The following is a 24,487-nucleotide window of genomic DNA, read 5'->3' as shown; positions in this document are numbered from 1 at the left end:
AATAGGAAGAACTTGTGTCCCTGTCACCCAGGTGCCTCCTACCAGCCCCACACTGACTACTGCGAGATTTTTGGAACTTGAGAGAAAAATAAAACTTCAATGTGTTAATCCAACTGTTGTCCTCTTACTACCAGCCAAATTGAATCCAAACTGAGACCCGTAGAACAATGGAGAAGACAAGTATCATTTTAGATAGGATGGATATGGGGGGAGGCCTCTCTGTGAGGATGTGACATTTGAGCAGAAACCAGAATAAAATGAGGGTATATGCCACGCCTGGGCTTCCTCTTCTCCCTTGGGAAATGGGTGTTCCAGGCAGAACCATCTCCCTGCCCCCAGCCTGGAAACCTGAACACCATCCTTGAGCTCTTTCCCCTCCCAAATGCCCCACATCTAATCTGTCACCAAATCCGATCAAGTCTAGGATACTTGTGTCTTGAGAACAAAGACAACAACACGAATCAAACCTAAGAACTTTCTGGAATCCATCTTCTGCTGATTTGTTCTACTAGAACAGGACTGTAGTGGGTTGACTGGCACCCCACTCCCCACCCCCACCCCTCCTTCCCTGCCCCAAAAGATATGTCCTAACCCTCACACCCCGTGGATGTGACCTTATTTGGAAAAAAGGTTTTTGCATGTGTGATTAAGTTATTTAAGGTTCTCAAGATCATCCTGGATTACTGGTGGGCCCTAAATCCAATGACTGTCCTGATTAAGAGGCAGAGAGAAGACACAGAGGAAAAAGGAAAACGCCTTGTGAAGACAGAGGCAGAGATTAGGAGTTTTGCAGCCATAGGCCAAGAAATGCCTGGAGCCCCTGAAAGCGGAAGAAGTTCCCTAAAGCATGTGGTGGGAGCACAGCCCTGCTGACACCTTGATTTCAGACTTCTGGCCTCCAAAACTGTGAGACAGTACATTTCTGTTATTTTAAGCCACTAGGTCTACAGTAATTTGTTCTTGTGGGCCCAATACAATGGAAACTAGAACAATGCCCTTATTAGCACAAGAGCTACTTTCTCCTGGCCCCAGTCTACAGAACTTGTCTGTTCAGAAACCCCTGTAGTAAAAATGTTTTGATCATGTATCTCAATAATATGTATATTTATTTACAACCATCAATGAGTAATACCACACTAATACATTAGTATGTTATAAAACACACCTAAATGTCTATGCAAGACATGAAAACAGATGAGATAGTTGGGAGTATAAAATGATACAACTAGGAGTTCCTGTGATCTCAGCAGATTAAGAACCCAACCAGTATTCATGAGGATGCAGGTTTGATCCCTCACCTCGCTCAGTGGGTTAAGGATCCAACGTTGCTGTGAGCTGTGGTGTAGGTCGCAGACATGGCTTGGATCCCATGTTGCTATGGCTGTGGTGTAGGCTGGCAGCTGCAGTTCCAATTCGACCCCTAGCCTGGGAACTTCCACATGCTGCAGGTGTAGCCCTAAAAAGATTTTTTAAAATGATACAACTACTTGGGAACTGTTTGGCTGTTTCTAATAAAGTATAATATACACCAACCTCATGACCCAGCAATTCCATTCCTGAGTATTTACCCAAGAAATATTAAGGCATATGTCCCTACAAAGACTTGTACACAAATATTCACAGCACTTTATTAGTAATAGCCAAAACCAGAAGAAACCCAAATATCCATGAGCAAGTGAGTGGACAAACAAATTGTCATATATTCATAGTACTTCATACTTCTCAGCCATAAAAAAGGCATGCTTTTGGGGGTAAATAATTTTATTGAGATATAATCCACTACCATATTTTTCACCCATTTAAAGCGTACAATTCAATGATTTTCAGTACAATCACAGAGTTGTGAGATCCTCACCACAATCAATTTTAGGATGGAGATTATCTATCTATCTATCCATCCATCTGTCTATCTATCTATCTATCCATCTATCTATCTATCTTTGGCTGTGCCTGTGGCATGCACAAATTCCCAGGCCAGGGATCAAATCCGCACCACAGCAGTGACCTGAGCCACTGCAGAACAACACCAGACCTTTAACCTTACTGTTCCACAGGGGAACTTCCATATGTGGCAGAGACTATTCTTACCCCATTAAACTGTTTTGATATCCCTGTCAAAAAATCAAATGACTGTAAATACATGGGTTTATTTCTGGACTTTTCAGTTCTATTCCCTTGATTTATATGGCTAACCTTATGCCAATTCCACACTGTCTTTATGAAAAATGTGAATTCTTCAACTTTCTTATTATTATGAAAGATGTTTTGGCTATTCTGAGTCCCTTCCACTTCCATATGAATTTTAGGATTCACTTATCAATTTCTGCAGAGAAGCCAGCTGAGATTTGATAGGGATTGAGTTGAATCTCTACCTCAATTTGAAGAATATTGCCATCTTAAGAACATTAGGTCTGCCAGTCCATGAAGATGGGATGTCTTTCCATTTATTTAGATCTTCTTTAATTTCTTTCCACAACGTTTTGTAGTTTTTAGAGTATACATTTTATACTTAAATTTATTCCTAAGTGTTTTGCTCATTCTAGTGCTATTGTAAATGAAATTGTTTTCTTAATTTTATTTTGAGATTTTCATTGCAAACCTCTTATTCCATAATTAGACCCCTAAGAGATGAATTTTATTTGGAAGATGTGGGAAAGCTGGAGAATAGGAAAAGTGAAATGTGGAGAGGAAGGCATCCAGTGATGGTGCATTATTACAACAGCCACCTCTGGAAACTGACCTAGGAAAACTCTGGGAAATGGTGTATGAGACACCTAAGAAGAATTTTCATGCCTTGGGTGCAAAAGGAGCTGGGGTATTTATATACCAACCTCTCAGTTACTGAGGGGGGCTCATGTAGAAGGCTTCTAACAGATGAGTGAGCAAAGTATTGACAGCCAAAGATGCATTCCGCCAAAGACAAACCCAGACAGTGACCCAGTACCTTGATTTTTATATATTGATTTTATATCCTGAAGCATTGCTAAATGAGTTTATTAGTTCTAATAGTTTTTTGGGTGTGTGTGTGGGTGTGTGGGTGTGTGGATCTTCTATATGTAGGAATGAACTCTTGATATATGCAGCAGTATAAAAACATTTAAGCCAGATACAAAAGGGCGCCTGTGTATGATTACATTTACATGAGGTTCAAGAAAAGGAAACCTAACCTATGGTGACAGAAGGCAGAACAATGATATCCTCAGGACAGAGGATGGGGAAGTACTGGCTGGAAAGGGACGTGAGGAGATTTTGGGGACTGATGGAAATGTCCTATATTTCGAACTGGGTGATGGTTATGTAGGTGCATACATGTGTTCAAACTTATTAAGCTGACACTTAGGATTTATGCATTTGACTGCTAGTAAAAATACTTTAATAAAAAATAAAGATGAAATAAACTATTTTAAAATGTGGTGGCCTAACAGTATTATTAGCTAATTATCTCAAGGCCCTCTGTATCCATAGGGATTAGCTCAACACTAGCAATATAGAAAGTAAAGCCAGAATTCAAAGAGCCTTGCTGGCTTTAATTTTTCTGGCTGATTACTTACTATATCTGATCAGATCTTTTATTTCTTTTAACCCCAAGATGTGGCTGATGAATAGCTTGTCCTAGGGATAGGAAAGTAGTCACTACTCTTATCTTCTCACTGTCATTAGCTTTAATTCACAGTTTCTATGTAGAAGTTTTTCTCAGCAACTTGCTTATTTTGTAAGGGTTGGTCCAATTAAAGCCAGATAATATCATGCATAAAGCCTCAACCAGGCACTTAGAAGATGGTAATGCCTCATAATATGTTAAAAATGGCCCAGGAAACAAAGAAAGGAGCCACTATCTGCCACTTCTCATTGTGAGAGACTTTGGGTACAGGATGATACAAGTAACCATCTGAAAGGCTGACCACACAAGTCTTTGAAAAAAAAAAATTGGTTACAATGGAACATATAATACTTCCTTCCCACTTTGAGGTGAATTATCTTATACACATAGCTCTGGAGAGCTCTCTATACGTGGCCCCACTGCCCGCCCCTGTCTGGTTTCCTGGATGCCCAAGGCTCATGCTCCTCACCGCTGACAGGCAGAACCCAATTTAATCACATGACACCTCACCTAAAGATTTTTCTGGACCCCATCCACAGAGTTCCTTAACCAGACAGGCCCACCCAACTTTATCAGCCTCCCCACCCCTGCTCTGCCACCAACTGTCTTCCTCACCAGCATCACCCAGTCAGCCTCTCCAGCCTTCCTTCCATCCTCTACAGGCTCTGCTCTCTCTGCTTGGATTGTCCTTCCTGGCTTTACAAATTCCTTCTTCAATCATGACCCTATGCAAACTCACTTCTTTCCAACCTTCCTTCTCTCCCCAAGACAAGGCTGATCCCTCCCTCATCTGGCTCTTAAGGTACATGTGACTTTATGTTGTAGCTTCTTTTTTTGCAGGCTGAGCTTCATTTCTCAGCCACAAGTCCTCAGAGGCTGAAGACTCTTACTCGTTTTTGAAAGAACAAAAATGTAGCTGTTCAATCAGTGGAACGAGGATCAGGGCGGAAATGGCTATGAAAGTAGACCCAGCCTTAAGCCTCACCTGGGACCAGATAACAGACCTAGATGCAGGAGAAATCAAGACTTACTGTACTTTACTCCCAGCAAGTTGGGTCTTAAAGACTCTACCTTACCACCTTTGGATGAAGGAAGCCACCTGAGAGCCACTTTTTTTTTTTTTTTTTTTTTTTTTTTTTGTCTTTTTAGGGCCGCGCTCACGACATACAGAGATCCCCAGGCTAGGGGTTGAATCAGCCACAGCCACAGCAAAGCAGGATCCGAGCCATGTCTGCAACTACACCACAGCTCACAGCAATGCCGGATCCTTAACCCACTGAGCAAGGCCAGGGATTGAACCTGCATCCTCATGGATGCTAGTCAGATTCATTTCCCCTGAGCCACAATGGGGACTCTCTTAGATCCACTTTTGTTGCAATTTTAAAGATACTGTAAAGTGCCAGCTTGGGGAATGGGAGGGAAGGCGGGGGGCCACCACAAATAGCACAGAAAACTCTGATTTAGAACCACATGGGAAATGCCACTAGGGCAGATCTGAAACTTGTCCATGCTCCAGTGTGGAGGGGCTGGGTGCCTGGCATGCCTGATCCTGTGCAGGGAAAAGACAAGAGGGGAGACGTCCTTCCATTCCGTCTCCCGGTCTGTCCCATAGTCAGCATGCCACACAACTCTGAGTTGAGCATTTTGCTTCAGAGAAAAGGCTGAGAAGGGAGCCTCAGGAATCCCTGCCCTGTGGGGGTGGGCTGGGCCCAGTAGGAGCAATTAGTGGTAAGTGCCCTTCCTCACCCAGGAATCCACTGCAGGGCTGCTTGACTCTCTAAAACCATGATCTGAATTCCCCAAGGGACTTACCACACCATATATCTCTTTTATAGAAATACAGAGGAAATGGAAAGAATACTTAAGTTTCTTACCTTATTTTCATTAAGCGGGGGATGAATGTGCGTTTTGGTAGCTGTCCCCTAAAAGACAGGACAAGATAAGGTGTTATAAAGGCATGCAACTTGCATTCACAACATAATTGTGCTTATAATTAACCAGCTACATTCAGAAAGCAAAAGTAATTACGAGAAATCTTGAAATACCTAAGCAAATTCTACAATGATAAATGATTCTCTGGATGAAATGCAACAGAGCTCAGAAATGTCTAGTTCACAAATTTATTCACATCAACATTTATTTATTTTTAAATTTATTTTATTTTATTTTGCCTTTTTTTTTAGGGCTGTACCTGAGGCATATGGAAGTTCCCAGGCTAGGGGTCAAATCAGAGATACAGCTGCCGGCCTACGCCACAGCTACAGCAATGCCAGATACGAGCCACTTCTGTGACCTATACCACAGCTTATGGCAATGCCGGATCCTTAACCCACTGAGCAAGGCCAGGGGTTGAACCCACAACCTCATGGTTCCTAGTCAGATTCGTTTCTGCTGCACCACACTGGGAACTCCACACATTGACATTTATTAGGTGTTTACAAATGTGCCAGGCACTGTGCTAGGAGGTGGAGTTTCAAAGATGAAAAACAACAGCAATTCTGCCCTCAGGGAGCCCACAGTCCACTAGAGAAGATAGATGTGCCCATCAGTGATGAAAGAGCTACACCGGCTTAGCTGCTAGAGAGGCGTATAGGGGACCTATGGGGACACAGGGATCTGTCTCTGCTAAACCACTGGCCCCACTATGTCCCCAAGATTGCGGGGTGATATGCTTCCAGATGAGCATGGAGGGAATGTAGGCATCAGGCAGTGACCAGCCTGGTGACTTAGCATCCCGCCCTTCCATAATTCCTTTACAATTTCCCAGCCTACAGATTTGGGGAGCTGCTGCCAATCAAGAGACAGGCCATGTGGATTTCTTCATGATGGCAGCTGAAGGGATAAGGAGGATCTAGTAAACTGACTGCAAAAAATGGCCTCTGTAGGTTCACCTCTCTGTGCCTAAGGTGTCACGTTTCTCCTTCCACAGCAACTCTGGAATTGGCTGTGTGACTTGCTTTGGCCAGAGGACAACAGCCACATGATGCAAGCAGGAGCTTGAGAATGTTTGTGCTGGGGGCTTGCCCTCTCTTGCTGCTCTTGGGACTCTTGCAAACACCACTCTCAGTAGGTGAGAAGGAATGGAATCCAGAGTGAGAGATCACAAGAGGAAAGCCTGCTTTACAAGGAAGGAGACTGAGGTTTCTAGAAGGTTGCAGAGCAGTCCACAGACATGCAGCCGGTCCCTGAGAGAACCAGCAGTAAACTGTGCAGCCTCCCTGAAGGGCAGCCCTATCTTTTCAGCACTTCTTGTCCTTCCTCGCATAGACAAGGCGATCAATAAATGTTTGCTGGTCATGAACTGCAAAGCCATGCCTTCTTCTAAGCAGGCTCCAAACAGAAGAAGCCCCATAGAAATCATGATCCTGGGGGAGCTAGGAAAGCAAGAAAAGGCATCAAGTGACCAGGGCAATCCAGGCAAGTTTTCCATATGCCCAAGGCCCAAACAGTCTAGGCTTTACACCAATACCCAGTGAGAGCAACCTTTTTGCCAAAAGGGCTCCAATGAATCCTTGCAGATAATTACAGGCCTAGAATCAAGAGTAAGGCAATGATGAAAAATACTGTTTGGAGTTTGGAATAGCCAGAGAACCAAGGAGAAAAAAACTGAATGAACTATGTAATTTTTGGTCCTTCCTCTTTTTGGGGAGGGGGGCTGCACCTGCAGCATGAGGAAGTTCCTGGGCCAGGGACTGAACCCAAGCCACAGCAGTGACAACGCTGGATTCTTAAATTCAAGGCCACCGGGGAACTCCCAGTCCTTCCTTAGATTAAGAGAAGGAATGCAGCATTCAGACATAACATTTCTAAGCTTGGAACAACTTGAAATATAATAACAACTTCTTAGGGAAGTTATGGTCTGAGTGGCGTGCCTCACCCTGAGCCTTGAGTCTGACATGGAGGTAGAAAGAGTACACACAGGCTTGGAGCCAGAGAGACCCAAGTTTATGTCCTGGATCTGCCCGTGACCAGCTGTGCAAACTTAAGCAAGTAATTTAACCTCTCTAAGCCTCAGTTCTGCCATCTGAGAATGATACCTCCTTTGTTGGGCCTTTATGAAACTTAAAGGAGACTATGTAAAGTGAAGTGACTGGCATGGGTCCTGCTCATGAAATGGATTCATACAGAGGCACAGGGCAACAACCCCAGCTTCCCCTGGGCTATTTCAGATATCACAGCAATCTCCAACTCCTCGGTTTTCAAGCTTGTGTCTGAGACCCTAGAGCCCATGTTCCTCTCTCTGGACCCCAAGTACCATGGAGGACCGGCCCTAGACCCACGGATTGACCTGAACTCTGAGTGCCAGGGCTTGAGCCTGCTGACTGCCACGTGGGACCTGTGGACACTAACTTCTTTGTGCCACCTCTCCAAGGCTGGCCTGGCCTGCTTTAAATGCTCAGTGGCATCCTGCTTGGGTCTGGCAAAGCCGGGCAGGGGCACAGGAAGGGGACATTGGGGACCAGGAGAGGTGGCCGTGACATCTCAGACAAACCTCCTGGTTTGGAGGTACTCCTGCTTCCCCAGAGCAGGAAAACTTGTCTCACCCTGGTTGTGGAGTAAAGGAGGAGAGGAGAAGGAAGAGGTGTCGGAGGCCCAAGCCCACAGGGTCTCCCCACCATAACCAAACAGGCGCCTCAGATTTGCAAAACAGACTAAGGCCGAGCTTCTCTCCGGAGGTTAGAAATGGGGTCAAATCCAGTTCTCTCAAAGCCCTGTGGTAGGAAGGATGTATCTGGGCTACACTTCGAAAAGTTCCTCTTGGAAATGATGAAGGGGGCATTTTAAACCAGTCCTGCAGGACTGAGGGAAAAGCCCCCAGCCCCACCCTGTATGCCCAAGCCCCCCACCTGAGGCCAAAGCAGCTCCCGGCCAGAGCTTGCACTCCCTCCCCACTTGCAGCAGCTATTTGGGAACTAATTCATGATCCAAGGACTGACCTGGGAAAAGCCATCATAAAGCAAACAGGCCAGGATATAGCAGTGGTTGAGACGCTGCTGTAAGAGAGTTCTGTCCCCAGGGCACTAGCCCTGCATTTGTCCTTGGGCTTAAACACCCACTCACCCCAGTGCTTCTATCTTCCAAATTGCAAAAAGGGAGCGATTGCAGTCTTTGCTCCAGAGGGGCCATCTGCAGCACAGGCTAATTGAAAACGAGTCCGCCACTCAGAAGAACATAATTTGTCCTGTAAACATTTCCCAGAGTGTGTTTCAACATCCAGGGGGGGGCCAAAACTCCCTGTAAGAGGTAGGAATGGGCATCCGCTTTTACATGGCAACGTGGAATCTGGCCAAGGAAGGCTTCTCTTAGAACAAGCCACACTCCGCTATTCATTGCACATTCATGCCTTTGCAGCATGACTGTCTAGAAGCGATTAACCAGCGAGGTTACACAAATGATCCTTTGGCTCCCCTTGGTCAGACCTCTCTGGCTGGTGGAAGTTAAACTGCACAGATAGTTAGAGGCCGATCTGAGGGGCCCCCGCTTTGTTCCATAATAGGACCCTAATGTAGCATCCTGCCAGAGAGAGTGGGCTGAGTGGGCAGTGGTGCATGTGACCATGAGAAGTGAGAGAAAAGCTGGGGCAGCTCTTACCCATCCTTGCTGGCAGGTCTGCCCCATGGTGGGGAGGACATCTGTTGTGCCCGGCTCGTTTCTTCTCTTTCGTGCTCAGCAGCGGGGGTTGGGGTGCCTGGAGAAAAGCAAAGCCCAAAAGTAGTAGTGTCAGGGCTTGGTCAGCCTCGTCCTGTCCTAGTCAATTGAGGCTAAATACCCAGATACTGAGGGCCAGGGGCAAGGCTGCAGGCCCTGTTTCCAGAAGCATCTGTAATCCCAAGTACACTGTCATGAGGTTCCTGGCAGGATTTCATCCCCAAAGAAATTCCCAAGACCCTTGTCTGCAGGTGGTGCCTCATCCCAACTAGAGCCTCCTGCTTACTAAGAGGTCGGGGATTGGGTGCTTCTTTGGCTGGAAATCAAATAGGTACGGAAATGAGCCAAGACAACTTCCAAAGGCCAATACTGCAGTAGTGTGGCCTCCATCACAGTGTCATTCTTTTCCCCTGTTGAATTTAAACATGGTAGGGAGTTTCTCTGGCTAAAAAAAATACTTTGCTAATTATAAAAGCAGTGCACACTTGGAGATCCCCCTGTGGTACAACTAGATAGGTGGTGTCTCTGCAGCACCAAGACGCAGGTTCGATCCCGAGCCTGGTACATTGGGTTAAAGGATCCATTGCAGCTGCAGCTTGGATCTGATCCCTGGCCTGGGTACTCCATATGCTGCAGGGTGGCCAGAAAAGAAAAGAAAAGAAAAGAAATTCATACTCAGCACTTTTCTGAAAAAGTCAGAAAATACAGGCAAGTAGGAGTTCCTGTCGTGGCACAGTAGAAACAAATCTGACTAGGAACCATGAGGTTGTGGGTTCGATCCCTGGCCTTGCTCAGTGGGTTAAAGATCTAGCGTTGCCATAAGCTGTGGTGTAGGCTGCAGTCAAGGCTCAGATCCAATGTTGCTATGGCCGTGGCGTAGACCGGCAGCTGTAGCTCTGATTGGATTGGACCCCTGGCCTGGGAACCTCCATATGCCGCATGTGCGGCCCTAAAAAGAAAAAAAAATACAGGTAGTTTAGAATTTTAAATCATCTGTAGTCTTACAGCCATAAGCTCATTTTGATACATACCCTTTCTTAAATTTTTTTTCCAGATAACTGCATACCAATAACAACACAATAATGGAATAATGGAGTGGAATAATGCTATAATATACTTTTTCTTTTTTTTTTTGCTTTTTAGGGCTGCACCCGTGGCATATGGAAGTTTCCAGGCTAGGAGTCAAATTGGAACTGCAGCTACCAGCCTACACCACAACCACGGCAACATGGGATCTGAGCCATGTTTGTAACTTACACCACAGCTCATGGCAACACCAGATCCTTAACCCACTGAGCAAGGCCAGGGATGGAACCCACATCCTCATGGATACTAGTCAGATTCGTTTCTGCTGAGCCAAGACAGGAACTCCCATAACATAAAGTCTACTTTTTTCCATGGAATAATATATTCTGAAAATATTTTATAAAAAATTTTAAAGTTAAAAAAACTTTTCATGTCAATTAATCAGGACCTCATCATTTTTTATGGGTTATACTGAATAGGCACCTTGTAATTCACATACAGAAAGGCTAATTCAAGAATCCTTATTCAGGAATTCCCGTCGTGGCGCAGTGGTTAACGAATCTGACTGGGAACCATGAGGTTGCGGGTTCAGTCCCTGCCCTTACTCAGTGGGTTAATGAGATCCGGCGTTGCCGTGAGCTGTGGTGTAGGTTGCAGACACGGCTCGGATCCCACGTTGCTGTGGCTCTGGCGTAGGCTAGTGGCTACAGCTCCGATTAGACCCCTAGCCTGGGAACCTCCATATGCTGCAGGAGCGGCCCAAGAAATAGCAAAAAAAAAGACAAAAAACAAACAAACAAACAAAAAGAATCCTTATTCAATAAATGCCAAATAACCTAAGCCAAAATTCATAGTAATTTTATTGTCTCTACCATATCATGAACAGCTTACAAATATTATGTGATTTGCCTAACAATAAGTGTGCTGCAGCAAATCCAAAAGCCTCCTTACTATTTGAGGCCTTTTCAGTTCTAGGACAGTTAGCCAAGAGTCCAAGCTTCTAAACAGTGGCGTAAGCTGGGCAGCCAGCCACTGAATCCTGATGTTTCAGGGTTTGTGAATTCTGCTAGAATTGGTCCTGGCAGGATACCTGGCACCCCTGACACCCAAAACCCTCCCTGGTCCATTGAGAGGCATAAACAAAATTTGTAGGATTGCTTTGTTACTTGTTTATCTAAACAAAATTTGATTTAAAGCTCATATTTAATTCCTTCATCCTATGAGTTTCTAGAAAAGACACAGAACCTGATTGTAATATATTCTTCAAAGAATTCAGTACTTGTCTGATATTTACTTGATGGTTGCCCCTCACCCCCCAATTAGAGGATAAGCTCCCAGGGTGCATAGATTTTATGTGTCTCCGGTTCTAAGCACATAGTAGGTATTGAACGCAGCCTCAAGGTCAAGCTGCTTGGAGCCCTACTCTGCCATGTACTAGCCTTGGCTCTGGGAAAGTTACTTTAGCCTATCCGAAACTGTTTCCTCAACTGAAAAATGGGGATAATAACTGTAATAATGGAGCTGCATAGTAATGAGGTATGTGAATTTAAACAGCCCACTTAGAATTATGCTTGGCACCTAGACGGTGTTCAACATATGTTAGTTAACAATTATTCTTGCTGATGGATTAACACGTTTCTGAAGTTCAAAACAGTTGTGAAGGCAAGAGGGCTTTTACTGGGAGCCATCAATAGCTTATAATCGGAGGCATGGCCTATTCAGAGGTGGCTTAGGGCAGTAGGTCCACAGGGAGGGTGCTATTTGCTGGGGTAACAGAAGACAGCATCAGAACTTTTATTTATGACATTTAAAATCTTATCCGGAGTTCCCGTCATGGCTTGGTGGTTAACGAATCCGACTTGGAACCATGAGGTTGTGGGTTCGATCCCTGCCCTTGCTCAGTGGGTTAATGATCCAGTGTTGCCATGAGCTGTGGTGTAGGTCGAAGACGTGGCTCGGATCCTGCATTGCTGTGGCTGTTGCATAGGCTGGCAGCTACAGCTCCGATTATACCCCTAGCCTGGGAACCTCCATATGCCGCAGGAGCGGCCCAAGAAATAATAATAATAATAATAATAATAATAATAATAATAAATAACAATAATAAATAATAATAATAATAAATAAAAAATAAATAAAATCTTATCCTATAAAAAAAAGACAAAATAAACTAACAAAATAAAATGAAATCTCACCCTATAATTTCTTTAGGCTATTCTTTACTATGCAAATAGTATTTTAGTACATTACTAAATGACTAAATTAGTATTATTGTATTACGGCCACACCTGTGGCATATGCAAGTTCCTGGGCTAGGGGTCAAATTGGAGCTGCAGCTGAGGCCTACACCACAGCCACAGCAACACAGGATTCGAGCCTTGTCTGTGACCTATACCACAGCTTGTGGCAACACGGGCTCCTTACCCCACTGAGTGAGGCCAGGGATCGAATCTGCATCCTCACAGATACTATGTGAGGTTCTTAACCACTGAGCCACAAAATGAACTCCACTAAAATATTTTAGTGCACTACTAAAAGACATAATTTAGTACATTAGTAATTACTAAGTATGTTATTTTAGTACACACACACATAGAGAGAAAGAGAGAGAGAGAGAGTCATTGCTGGAAGTCAGTTCTTTATATGAAGTCCCTTGTAAAAACAAAGCAGAATAAAAAACAACCCAAAAATAAGGGGCAGGGCAAACTTTTTTAAATGTTTATTTTTTTTTAAATTGAGGTATAATTCACATACTGAAAGATTCACTTTTAAAAGTATGTATATAATTCTGTGGTTTTAGTATATTCATAAAGTTATGCAACCATCCCCACTATCTAACTCCAGAACATTTTCATCACCCAAAAAAGAAAACTTGTGTCCTTCAGTAGTCACTTCCCTACTCAGCCCTCCCCGCAGCCCCTGGCAACCACTAGCCTAACTTTCTTCTCTGTGGATTTACCTATTCTGAACATTCCACATAGGTGGAATCATTCATGTATATAATCTCAAAATGATTAAAAATACATGCATTTGGGGCTGTGTCTCCAAATATATTTTACTTATAGAGTGCATGATCAAACAGGTTTGGAGAGACCTGGCTGGAAGTGGAAAGCCTTCTTGGTTTTACCCCAGGCTCCTCTGTCGATTTGCTATGCAGACACTGACAGGAGGCAATAGGCTCCATCAACTCAGGGCTAATGAAATTCCAACTGTGCTGGCATAGTCTAAAGCAGAACATGATCTTAGCATAACAAACATTCTGCTTTGTAATTTATGATTTACTTTGTTTTTATAAAACGATGTTCTAATTATGCTAGATAGACTAATGGTTAAAAGAGCAATGCAGCCTGGGCCTGACCTCAATCCTTGCTCCACTGCTTACTGAACTTCTCTAAGTTTCTTTGTCTGTAAAGTAGGGGTAATAATAGGTGAGAATTCATAAGCTTTTCCCTTTGGCATCAGAATTGGGCCTTAGCTTAATGCTTGAGCTCTGTTCCTCTGCCTAGCTGAGTCAAATACATTTTAGAGCAGCACCTACTATGATAAAGACAACTCTGCTTGGTAGATTGCTTCTGGGTTGGAAGAACTCTAAATACTAGATGGAATGCCATGGCTTTGGATTTTCCTGAGAGAGGCAACTCTTGTCCCCTGCAGGGACCCTGGAGGATGTCCCTATGCAGTCATTAACAAGAGAATTTGGCTTCCGTGGGGCAGGAGGCTTTGAAGCTGAGAGGAACCCTGCACCCGCCCAGTGAGATCTTGTCTGTTCCTGTCTGTGGGCTGCTGCACGGACTCCCTCAGAGAAAAAGTACTTGGTTTTGCGCTGCCAGCAAACTGTGGTTCCTGTCTTACAGCCTTATGCACAGAATTGGGCCAAGTGTGGCCTGTGGCAATCTTTGAATCTAGAGGTTTAGCAAAGCCTAGGAACTCTCCTGATGGCCCTTGCAGATTAAGTAACGCAGAGAGCCTGGCAAGCTGTAAGTAACTGAGAAGCGACAACTGTAAATACTAAATAAATGGCCATTATTATGATGATGAATGTTTTATCTACACTTACCAATTCATAGTGGGCAAGAGATTATTCTAATCCTGAGAAGTCCAGGTGAGGGAATCAAGCTGCCAGATAGAGCCCCATTATGAAATATGAGAAACTACCTCTTTGTAATCTCAAAGGAGAAATTATACAAATAATTCACCAAATATTTATTTGTACTAGATGTTAGGAGAACTGTAGTGGAAAAAATGGACACAGTCCCTGCCCTTGCAGAGCTTATCACAATTAAAGAGCAATTATAGTGCACGGTGATAAGGGAAGAACTATATATATTTAGGAATCCAAGAAGATTTCTCAGGGTTAACACCAACCTGGGAGTTCCTGCTGTGGCACAGAAGGTTAAGGATCTGGCATTGTCTCTGCAGTGTCTCAGGTTGCTGCTAAGGCGTGGGGTCAGTCCTCAGCCCAGTGCAGGATATGATCCCAGGCCTTGGAACTTTCATAGCCTGCAGGTGCAGCCAAAAAAAAAAAAAAAAAAAAGAAAAGGGAAGAAAGAAAGAAGAACACCAACCTATGGCCCAGGGCATGGAATCCTAGGTTGGATAAAGATCAGAACACTGGGAGTTCCCGTCATGGCTCAGCGGAAATGAATCTGACTAGCATCTATGAGGATGCAGGTTCGATCCCTGACCTTGCTCAGTGGGTTAAGGATCCGGCATTGCCATGAGCTGTGGTACAGGTCACAGATGCAGCTCGGATCTTGAGTTGTTGTGGCTGTGGTGTAGGCTGGGAGCTGTAGCTCCGATTCAACCCCCAGCCTGGGAACCTCCATATGCTGTGGGTGCGGCCCTAAAAAGACAACAACAACAGCAAAATTGGAGCCCTGTCACTCACCCTCTCCCATGGTCACTGTACACATGCAGATCATCACAACCGTGGACAGGCCTCTTTGCATCCATACCCTTGAGTAGTTCCCAAACAGAGAGACCTGAGGCTTGGCCAATAGAAACTGTGCCACAAGGAAAAAACTCAGGAAGTACCTACATAGGAGGAGCTTACTCTCTCTGGTTGCTCTGGGGATCCCTGCCACTGCTGTCATGGGAAGAAGCCCCTCTGGCCTACCGGATGATGAGAGGCTACAGTGGGGAAAACAGCCATCCCACTTGAGTATCTTAGGCCAGCCAGCCCCCCAGCCAACCAGGGAGTTAACTGAGCTGCAGAAGTGAGCCTGACCAAGACCAGCTACATCTGGTTCAGATCTACAGAACCACAGTGATACTGTGATTTACAATAAGATATAAATATACATTTACAAATATTTGTATATTTGGTCTTTGTCCCTGTTCCTGGCACATAGCTCCTAAAACCCTTGTAATTTCCTAAGTGATAAAAGCAATGGGAGAAGCTTTTTGTTATAATAGTTGGTCTTTTGGCCTCAACTCCAATTCCTGCAGTAGTCCAGAGTGATAAAGGGGAGTACCTTGCTGTTCATAACAAGCCCCTCTCAACCATACTTGAGTTTTTGTTAATGAGAATGGGGCTGGTTGCCAGGGGAGCAACCCTGTGATTTGAGGATTGGAATTTCAGGCTCCTCCCCATCTCTTTCCCTCCCCACCTCTGGGGAAGGGACAGGGACTAGAGGATGAATTAATCATCAATGTCAGTGATTCAATCAATCATGCCTATGTATTGAAGCTTCCTCAAAAACCCAGAAGGAAGGCTGTTCAGAGAGCTTCTGGGTTGGTGAACACACGGAGGTGCTGGGAGAAAGGGTGGGGGGGTGCCCAGAGAGGCATGGAATCTCCAAGCCCCTTCCACATACTTTGCCCTGTGTATCTCTTCTACCTGGCTGTTCCTAAGTTCTATCCTTTTATAATAAACTGGTAGTCTAGTTATTTACTTTTATAATAAAAGTAAAACTGTTTTCTTCATTTTATTTTTGCTTTTTAGGGCCACGCTCACGGCATATGGAGGTTCCCAGGCCAGGGGTCAAATCAGAGCTGCAGCTGCTGGCCTATGCCACAGCCAAAGCAATGCCAGATCCTTGACCCACTGAGCAAGGCCAGGGATCAAACCTGTGTCCTCATGGATGCTAGTCAGGTTCATTAACTGCTGAGCCATGACGACAACTCCTAAACTATTTTCTTGAGTTCTCAGAGCTGCTCCAGCAAATTAATCAAACTTGAGTGGGGGATTGTGGAAAACTCCTATCTACAGTCAATTGGTCAGAAGCACAAGCGACCACCTGGATTTGCAATTAGCATCAAAGTGAGGGTTCTGGGAGTTCCCATCGTGGAGCAGTGGAAGCAAATCCAACTAGGAACCATGAGGTGGCAGGTTTGATCCCTGGCTTTGCTCAGTGGGTTAAGGATCCGGTGTTGCCATGAGCTGTGGTGTAGGCCATAGATGCAGCTCGGATCTGGTGTGGCTGTGGCATAGGCCGGCAGATGTAGCTCCAATTAGACCCCCAGCCTGGGAACCTCCATATGCCACGGGTGAGGCCCTGAAAAGACGAAAAGTCAAAAAAGAAAGAAAGAAAGAAAGAAAGTGAGGGTTCGGGGTTCGGGAGATGGTCTTGTTGGGACTGAGCCCTTAACTTGTGGGGTTGATAGATGGTGTCAGAACTGAGTTACGTTATAAGACATTCTATAATTCTGGTGACCAGAATTATATTCTATCCATTTGGTGACTAGACGTGTTCAGCGTGAGTAGGTAGGAGGTACACAGGTGAAACGTGTCTTCCTTTACAAACATTCAGCTGAGCCCAGCCCAAATTGCTGAAACACAGAATCATGAGCTTCTTGTTTTAAGCCACAAAGTATGGGGGTGGCTTTTAGTGGAACAGTCAATAGCTGAGCCCTCCAGGAGGAGGCTGTAAAGGAAGAGCCCTAACCTGGGAGTGAGAGAGCCCACTCACTCCAATCCTGGGTCCATCACCTGTTACCCAAAAGGTCTCAGGGAAGATGCTTCACCTCTCCAAACCTCAGTGTCACCAGATAACAACTGCTCTCCTGTCTACCTCAGTGAGTCTTAATGAAGTTCTCATACAACTACTTGGACCCCTTGTGAGGGAGCTACTAGCATGGTCTGAATAGCACCTGGCCATGAAGAAACTGTGTTGTTTAATAATTATTAATAAAGCCATAAGAATAAAGAGCTGCATTCACACTTTTTTTTTTTGGATTTTTAGGGCTGCACTCACAGTATATGGAGGTTCCCAGGCTAGGGGTCCAATTGGAGGATCCGAGCCGCATCTGTGACCTACACCACAGTTCATGGCAATGCCAGATCCTTAACCCACTGAGCAAGGCCAGGGATTGAACCCACGGGATTAAGACCCTCATGGATCTTAGTCAGGTTTGTTAACCACTGAGCTACAATGGGAACTCCCGCATTCACACTTCTTATACATTTTCTCATTTGATCCTGGTAACACCATCACAAGGGGGATACTATGCTCCTAAATTATAAATGAAGATGCTGACATTCAGTGGGGGGCTGTAACTTGCTCAAGGTCACATAGCAGGACACAGGGAGACAAGCATGGGCGCAGATCCTACAGACTCTAGAGCCCTCTCAGTTCCCCCTCCATATGCTGCCTCTCCTCCAGAGGCATTCTGCCCTCTTGGCGCCTCAGCCTCCTGAATGCTGGAGTGGGGTGAATCACACACTCCCCAGCTCCAGGCCTTCACAAGGAGAGTTTGCAGGAGCTGAGCTGCCCACTAGCATTCAAAGCAGTTCATCAACAAATTCCACATGCACTCTGCCTTCCTTTCTGATACTCGGGCAGTTTCCCAAGTCCAGTTCAAACACTGCCCTGGATCACCAAAGCAATTTTACAGAGAATAAACCTACATCTTTCCCATTTGGGTTTATTTCTCAAAGACCCCAAGAGTCTTTCTATGACAGAGAAGGTTATGACACTTCCACTTCTTCCTTGCCTCCTATCTGCAGTTACCCCGGAGACAGGAGCCAGGGGAGAAAGGAACCTCAAGACTGGCCCAGGGCACTCCGTTTGAAGGTCATTCAAAGCAGCATTTCTTTTTGTCAAGAGACTGCTTGGCCCAGAGTTCATGTAGAAATTGGTGGCATATCCACTGGCCCACTATGGTCCCTTCTGCACACACACCCTACTTCCTGCTGGAAGCAGGCACTCCCCATCAACTCGGTTTTCCCAGGAGCCCATCAGTCTCTCTCTCTAGGACCCACACAGTTCTCTCTGCAGCTCTCTCCTCAGAATTTAAAGCATCTGTGTAAACTGAGTGTCGCCCTTCCCCCAAAGCTTGCACAGGCACCCTCATAACACAGTTTCAAAGCAGATGCTTCATTTCTTGTCATTTACCTGAATTTAGGGATCCTGATATCCCAACATTTTAACAACAGAAAAATCCACAATTCATTTGCATCTACCAATGGCTGGATTCTTAGTTGGCTTCCAGCTATGTTTTCTTGTCTTCTTTTAGCCTATTTATCAGCGAACAGGAACCCCTAATCAACTGACTTCCCACCTTTCCCTCTGGCAAGTCACTTAGCATAATTGTAACTAGAATTTATTGAGGGCATTTTATTTGTCAGGCACCACTGCAAACAAGTCAAGACGTTAATTTATAAGAACTCATTATAAGTAACATTAGTCCATTTTACAGATGAGGAAACCGAGGCTCAAAGAGATCAAATAACCTCCCGAGATCACAGAGCAGGCAAGCAGTAGAACTGAGACCTGAGATCAGGCTGGCTCCAGTTCCTGCACTCTCCAGCCCTTGACTACACTCCCCCCCAACAGCAGAGCTTCAGCTCAGACACTGAAGTTAATAAGAACGGCAAATAGTACTCAGGGGAGAGAGGCCTTTTACAATTTATGAAGCTATGATAAACACCAGTACAGCATTTGCCTTTTTAAAAAAGATCGCACTGTAGGTAACATTATCCTAGTTACTTCAAATAGACCTAACTGGAATGACTTTGGGTCAGTTACAAATCACTGAGTAACCCTGGGAAAGTGTTTGTCCCTCTCTGGGCCTCCTTAGTCAAGTAAGCAGGTTAAACTCCAGGGTCTATGCTTCAAGATCATGAGACTTGAGAATCTCTTTATTTGACCTGTTTTATAGAGAAGGACAGGAAACTGCCAAAAGCAGAGGGTCGGGAGGGTGTGGCTGGGGGAAGAGTGAGACCACCAGGGTTTGGCTGCCCACTCACTTGCCTTGGGATGACTTGAGACACCTCTGCCGGCTCTTCACTTGGTCTCACATTCATTTTTCCAAAAGGACAACATATGCTGCCTTGCAACCCAACTGCGGATTCTTGGCACGAAGCGGGTGTGGGTGAGTGTTTGGCTCTTTTCTTCCTTGGGAACAATGCTCTGGGTAGCAGTTCTTTAGTTGGTTAGCTGAAGTCCTGAGAACAGAAAGGGACAAAAGATGCATTTGTCACAATATCAGGAGCCAAGGACTAGAAGGGGTAGAGCCTGGAAGGAAGGGTGCAGGCCTCGTTCCCAATGAAGAGGATGTTACTGTGGCCTTGTGGGCAGCGGCTGGGGCACTTGGTGCCCTTGACAGGCAGATACTGCTTCATGGTTATGAAGTTCTTTATCCTACTGGGACTTCACAGAAGCTGGGGTGGGGGGGAGGAATGGTGACAATGGTGCAGAGGGTGGTAAAGATGGTGATGACAATGGCAGCCTGTGTGCACGGAGCCCTCAAGTGTGCCAGGCACTGTGTGGAAGACTCCCTGTGTATTGACTCCAGAAGTGTCCCACCAACATCAGGAAGTAGAGGCCATTTACTTACTTCCAGGGAAGCTGAAGCTTAGACAGGATGAGTCGGGTGCTCATGGAAATGCAACGGAAGCAGAGCTGGGTTTTGAACTTGGATCCCTCCCACCTGGAGCTTTAACTTTTCATTCTATGGGTGCAGTAGCCGAGGCTTAGAGCTAGCAAGTAGCTCAGAACTAGTAAAACCATTGTGGTGTTTAAAATTGGGGCGGGGGAACTGAATGCCCAAGTTGATGGAAAAAATAGAGACGGTAAAACCTCTGGTTAGTGGCAGATGGAGTAGGAGTAGACCTGAGCCAAGAGTCCTCGTGACTGTCCCAGACCACCTCCTTCCTTCTTCCCATCAACAGGTACCTCTTTCAGGACAAGAAACTGTTCGTCCACAATCCTGGGGGCAGCCTACTATAGGCGCTCCACCTGCCCCTTCACCTCTTTCCTACTGTTCTTAAATCCTGCCCTCATGGAGCTTACAGTCTCTGGAGGAGAGAGAGGTTAAAGAAGAAGTCACATGAATTACTGTTACAAACAGTGCGTTGTCTGTGGGAACCCTCAAGAAGAGGTACAGGGAGACACATCTAATCCTGGAAGTGCATGGATGACTTCCCAGAGTACTGTGGACCAGGGACACCTTGGTCTGGGTCAGAGTTTTCTTTGAGACTCTCGAGGAGGGAGAAGTGAGCTTTTTTTTCTTTTCTTCCTTTTTAGGGCCTTACCCTTGGCATACAGAAATTCCCAGGCTAGGGATTTAATCAGAGCTTCAGCTACCAGCCTACACCACAGCCACAGCCACAGCAGATCAATGCTGCCCCTGCTACCTACTCCACATCTTGCAGCAATGCTGGAACCTTAACCTACTAAGCAAGGCCAGGAATCAAAGCCATATCCTCATGGAAACTATGTTGGGTTCTTAACTCACTGAGCCACAGCAGGAACTCCAAGAGAGGAGTGAACCTTGATAAAAGAGGAGAAGAAGGGATTGGCAGAGATGTTCCCTAAAATTTATTAATCCACCCCTCCAGACTTGGGCCATGCTGAGAGTAGGCTGGCTTAGGTCTCAGAGGCAGTGGCTCCCAAAGTGTGGTCTTTGGACCAGTGGCAGCAGCTTTACCTGAGGACTTGTTAGAAATGCACATTCTCAGGCCCTGCCACAGACCTACTGAATTGAAAATGCTGGGGATGGAGCTAACAACCTGTGTTTAACCAGCCCTCCTGGCCATTCTGCAACTTGCTGAAGTTGAGAACCACGTCCTAGACGCCCACAGCCAAGTGGATCCACCCGCTGAAAGTATAATATAGGTCCTGGTTCTCTCCTACTCTCTCATATGCTCCACATGGAGGAAGGATTCATAGATGTTCTGAGAGTAGGTCTATAGGGTCTGCAGTTGTAAAGAGAAATTGGACACATTGATTGATGGAGTTAGAGACAGAGGATAAAATACAAGGATTTTAGCAATTCAGACATTCATTGCCCCAGGGATGAGACTCTAGGAGGTAAAAGCATATTCTTTGAGAATTGGAAAGCACCGAGCATACCATGTGCTACTCCTACCCTGTCCAACACAAGATCTGGGTAGGTGGGACCTCACCCTTTAAAGCAGCCTTTTCTAGGACTTCTCCTGTGGTGCAGTGAGTTAAGAATCCAGTGTGTCACTGCAGCGGCTCAGGTCACTGCTGTGGCTCGGGATCAGCCCCTGGCCTGGGGACTTCCACATGCCACGGGTAAGGCCGAAAAAAGAAGAAAAACAAACAAAGAAAAGTAGCCTTTTCCATTGTTGGCTGGTCATGTCTGAGATGAAATTTCCCTCCTTCTGACTTCCTGTCATGGGCCTTAGTTCTCTGGGTGCTTGCTAAGGATATCCACTTCTTGGAGTTCCCACTGTGGTGCAAAGCGTTAAGGATATGGCATTATCACAGCTGTGGTGTAGGTCGTAGCTGGTCTCAGGTTTGATCCCTGGCCTGGGAACTTCCATAAGCCGTGGGTGCAGCCAAAAAATAAAAATAAAAATAAATTAAAAATCCATTTCTTTCCCACAACCTCCCAAGGATGATAATCACACTTATCCAAGGTTCTTAGGAAAGACACAATCACCGACTAACCAAAATACAGAAGGCCCTGGACTCATAAATGCGTTTATTAAAGCAAGAAAGAACATGACAGAAATTTCCAACACACATGTCCTTCAATTGGGCCTGCTGACATGAGGATGGTTTTGTGGGTTGGTCCACATTCTGGAGAATGTTAAACAAAAATTACAAGGATCTGACTCCTAACTCTGGCCCAAGTCTTTGAAGCCCCCTAGCTGACTGACACTCCTCCCATGTGGTTTCTTTAAGTCCTGCCTTCATGATTTGGCTGGTTAGGAAGACAGTTTTGGACTATATATTTCAACTATCTACTTTGCAGCCAGAATCTACTTCGTTTCTGAAGGAAAGAGTCCTCAGAATGTGTTTTGTATGTCATTCTGAGGATTCTCATCACATCCAACCAATTCTATGTTCATTCACACATTCACGTAACCGTTCTGCACATCTAAGCCCAGCAGCCCACACTCGGAGTTCCTGTCATGGCTCAGTGGTTAACAAAACCAACTAGTATCCATGAGGACACGGGTTCAATCCCTGGCCTTGCTCAATGGTTTAGGGATCCAGCATTGCCGTGAGATGTGGTGTAGGTTGCAGGTGCAGCTCAGATCTTCGTTGCTGTGGCTGTGGCGTAGGCCAGCAGCTATAGCTCTGATGTGGCCCCTGGCCTGGGAACCTCCATATGCTGTAGGTGTGGCCCTAAAAAAAAAAAAAGAAAAAGAAGAAAAGCCCAGCCCACCCTCCTCAGTTTGCCTATGATTTCTTCTCTAAATCAAGAAAACTTAAAAAAAAAAAGAAAGAAAGAAAACTAAGACAAACCCGAGACAAATTCGATTCCAAAGAATATGCTGACAAAAGGTTCAGCAAAAACAAAACGTGACAGGATATAAAACTTACACTCTCACGATCTCCCAGCATCCTTCGTGACATGAGGAAGAGGGCAGAGAGATGATTAGCCCATTTCAAAGAGAGCCAGACTGAAGCCCAGAAAGACATAAAACACAGGGTCCTGCCTCTCAGCCCGGCCAACCCACCACCACTCAGTCCTCCCAGTCCTGGGAAGGCTCTCTGGACACCACTGTCTGCAGATGATATCAGTCCTTGGGGCCTTGCCTTCAACCAAAACAAAATGTCAAGAGAAACTTACTATGAAATGGGGCTCTGATACTTCTTGAAAAAGACGGTCTTTGGAGAATCACATCGAGATAAAAGGTCATTCTTCTGAGGCTGGAATCACAGCTTCTCTATGCTCTTGATGATGTTGGACAAAAATGTGACCACATGATTTTAAACTGGCTTTCCACCAAACGCCAGAGAGCCAGCTCATTTGCCCATCATCTCGTAACAACAGGAGCCAAACCTCTGTTTCATTTTTACCAAAAAAAAAAAAAAAAAAAAGGACTCCATCCTACCACAACAGTCCATTGAATTCAGGCCTCTATACAGAGGAAGCAAAAGACTTCCTAATCTCAAGCAAAAAATGCCAGCTATGTGCTCCCACAGGGTTCCAGTCCCCTGGAGGCGCAGGGCACCAGGGCTATCACAATAACCTCCCAGCTGATCCACAGTTCAATTCTCTTTTGTGCAAAACTCCAGACACTGCCCAAGAGTTCAGATTCAAGCTTCAATCTCAGGTCAGTCCACTCTGTGCTCCCCCAGAAGCATGCCCTGACCTCACCAGTGGACTCAGAAATCTAGGCAGACTAGAATCTGGGGCCCAGACACTGACCACACAGCTCTAGCTCTCTTTTAGAGGAGAGGTGGATGTCCAGTCTCACCAGTCAGTGCTGTCTTATACCAGACACAAGAGAGAAAGGGTGTGGATGAGTGGTGGGGATTGTGTGTCCCATACCAAAGAAAAACGAGCCAAGCAGGCATAGCATGAGCGGTAACTGCTTTATACTATGCTTTAGGGGTCAGAGGAAATGACAGGTGGTTCCAAGAAGAGGGATTTGACCTGGGATATTGCCTGTTAGTTTCTCCTTTCCTATGCCCCTTCAGATTTAATTTTGTGCCCAGCTCTGTCCTCCACAGTTCACCATAAAATATACTGTGTTTTTATCAGCACTGGGTATCTGTTAAATATAATTTTATTTAGGGTTTTATTTTATTTTACTATTTTTCCTTTTTTGTCTTTTTAGGGCCGCACCTGCAGCATACGGAAGTTCCCAGGCTAGAAATCGGAGCTGTAGCTGCTGGCCTACACCACAGCCACAGCAATGCAGGATCTAAGTTGTGTCTGCGACCTGCAACATAGCTCATGGCAACACCAGATCCTTAACCCACTGAGCAAGGCCAGGGATCCAACCTGCATTCTTATGGATGCTAGTCAGATTCGTTTCCACTGAGCCATGACAAGAACTCC

At 45.4% G+C, this 24,487-nt stretch overlaps 1 long non-coding RNA gene across 1 annotated transcript; it reads right to left on the bottom strand.

Annotated features, from left to right (window-relative positions):
• LOC110256851 lies at positions 4,872-24,282 on the bottom strand. Its single transcript, XR_002338895.1, has 3 exons — positions 19,467-24,282; positions 9,194-9,290; positions 4,872-5,523 (listed from the first exon to the last, which is right to left on the bottom strand). It is a non-coding gene; the product is annotated as an uncharacterized LOC110256851 (long non-coding RNA).

Source organism: Sus scrofa, chromosome 14, assembly GCF_000003025.6.
Source record: "Sus scrofa isolate TJ Tabasco breed Duroc chromosome 14, Sscrofa11.1, whole genome shotgun sequence".
In the NCBI taxonomy this organism is placed as follows: Eukaryota; Metazoa; Chordata; class Mammalia; order Artiodactyla; family Suidae; genus Sus; species Sus scrofa.
This window is presented reverse-complemented; position numbering and strand designations above follow the sequence as displayed.